Below are 2,089 nucleotides of genomic sequence, written 5' to 3'. Positions count from 1 at the left end.
GGCTCAGTGATTAAGAGTGCTAACTGCTCTTCCAGAGGTCCTGAGTTCAATTCCTAGCAACCACATGGTGGCTCACAACCATCTGTAATGGGGATCCGATGCCCCCTTCTGGTGTNTCTGAAAACAACAACAGTNTACTCACATACATGAAATAAACAAATCTTTNTAAAAAATAAAAACAGTCATAGTTTGCCACAGGTAAAGAGCATCTAAAGAGCACTAGAGGTAGATGACAAGAGGTGTCATCCATAGATCTGACCTCAATGAATGGAAAAAAGACATATTCTTATTTAGCACCCAGGAGCATCCATAAAAGTACCCACAATTTGGGTCACAAGGAATTTAACAAGCTCTAAACCTTCTTCAACATTAATACAGCAAAGCTAGAAATAATGCACAGAAATAAACCCTTTAAAATCTGTCCACTTAGAATATTAAGCCACTCGACTTAATTAATAGAGATTAATATTCAGCTGTGAGTTGAAGGTGCAGCTTCTTAGCCATGGGAGCAAGAGCCAGGATGGGCAGTGCTGAAGAAAATCGGAGCCTGGGCATCCTTATTCAGGAGATTGTATTAGATAAGCAGATGGGCAAATGAACATCAAAAAAAGCCCAAATTATAAAGGAATTCACTCATGAAAGTGAAAGTTGACAGAATTTTAAAAAATAAATAAAAAGGTTCTTTTAGCAATATTCCTCAGAAGGTGACTTTGAAAATACCAATAAGTAAATATGCATTTATGAAATATAACCGCTCATAAGACAAAGGGGCAACAGCAAGCATGGGAACATAGCGTTATCATGGATGTGGAGATGATCGTTAGAGTGGCAAGNGAATGCCTCATTTTTGCCTCATCTCTGAGATGAACAGCTACCTCAGAGGGGAGCTAGATATCTTTCTGGTCACTGGCTGCCAGAAACCCTTCAAAGCAGACAGTGAACACAGCATTGCAACTCCTACAAGAAGCAAGTGGCACTCAAGTGGCCTGTGGCACCNCTCCTAGGGCTCCAAATCCTGCCTCCTCCTCAATTTATCCTATAACACAAACACTACCATGCTGCTCTGAGCAAAGTAATATATACTTAAAAAAAAAAAAGTAAGAGATCAAACTACACTAGAAAATGAATAAGGCCAAGGAAGCCACGAATAAGCTCCCAGGGGATGCTGCACTTTTCTCTGAGACCATCCACCTCTCTACTGCTGACCAAAGCCAGCAAATGGGAGGGTTTTCAAAACAAGAGCAGACCTCTTAAAAGACACAAACAAGGTTGTGTCCCTTCAGGGGAAGAATTCTTTAAAACAAAAATCTAGGACTCTTCCCCAGCTCCAAAGTTAGATGATATGTAGTATCATCTAATTCTGCACAGCTAATTCAGCACACATAGATAGGTAGGGCCAGAAAGTGTCTGCACCAGGATCAGAGACCACCCCTCCCCCAAACTTGAGGAACAACTGGGGGTGAGGGGGAACATGCTTGCTGGCCTTCTGATGACACCAACACCCAATTCCCGAGCACAGCCACCTTGTCATGCTACCCAAAGTAGAGACAGGAGCCCCAGGACTGTTCTGATCGCTTGGGGAACAGAGGCAGATGCCAGAAAACATGCAAGTGTCTCAATCTAAAATGGTGAATTATTCCTGTGATGAAGGTCTTGAAGAGCCATGTCCTATGTGTGGCAATAAAGTATCTGGCCGTCGTTATGGTCTCTTCACCTGCAAAAGCCTCAAGAGTTTTTTTTTAAGTGAACTGTCTAGAACCAAAAAAGGTACATGTACATAAAGACCCAGAACTGCCAAATGGACAAAACGCAGAGAAAATGATGTCCTTACTGTCGATTCAAAAAAAAAAAAATGTATCGATGTTGGAATGACGCTGGAAGCCGTAAAAGCTGATCACATGCGAGGAGGCAGAAATAAATTTGGGCCAATGTACAAGAGAGACAGGACCTTGAAGCACCAGAAGAAAGCCCTCATTCGAGCCAATGGACTTAANCTGGAAGCCATGCCTCAGGTGATCCAAACAATGTCCTCAGGCCTCTGCAATTCAGAACATTCATTCTGCCTCCAAAGGCCTACCTCTGAGCCCTG

General features: G+C 42.6%; 1 protein-coding gene across 1 annotated transcript in view; it reads left to right on the top strand.

Annotated features, from left to right (window-relative positions):
- Positions 1-2,089, top strand: part of LOC110295755 (voltage-dependent L-type calcium channel subunit alpha-1C) — a 77,616-nt gene that overhangs the window by 54,602 nt on the left and 20,925 nt on the right. The gene's annotated exons all lie outside the window — the stretch shown is intronic.

Source organism: Mus caroli, chromosome 6 (assembly GCF_900094665.2).
Source record: "Mus caroli chromosome 6, CAROLI_EIJ_v1.1, whole genome shotgun sequence".
NCBI classification, from domain to species: domain Eukaryota; kingdom Metazoa; phylum Chordata; class Mammalia; order Rodentia; family Muridae; genus Mus; species Mus caroli.
Note: the sequence above shows the minus strand (reverse complement) of the source record. Positions and strands in the feature narration are given on the sequence as shown.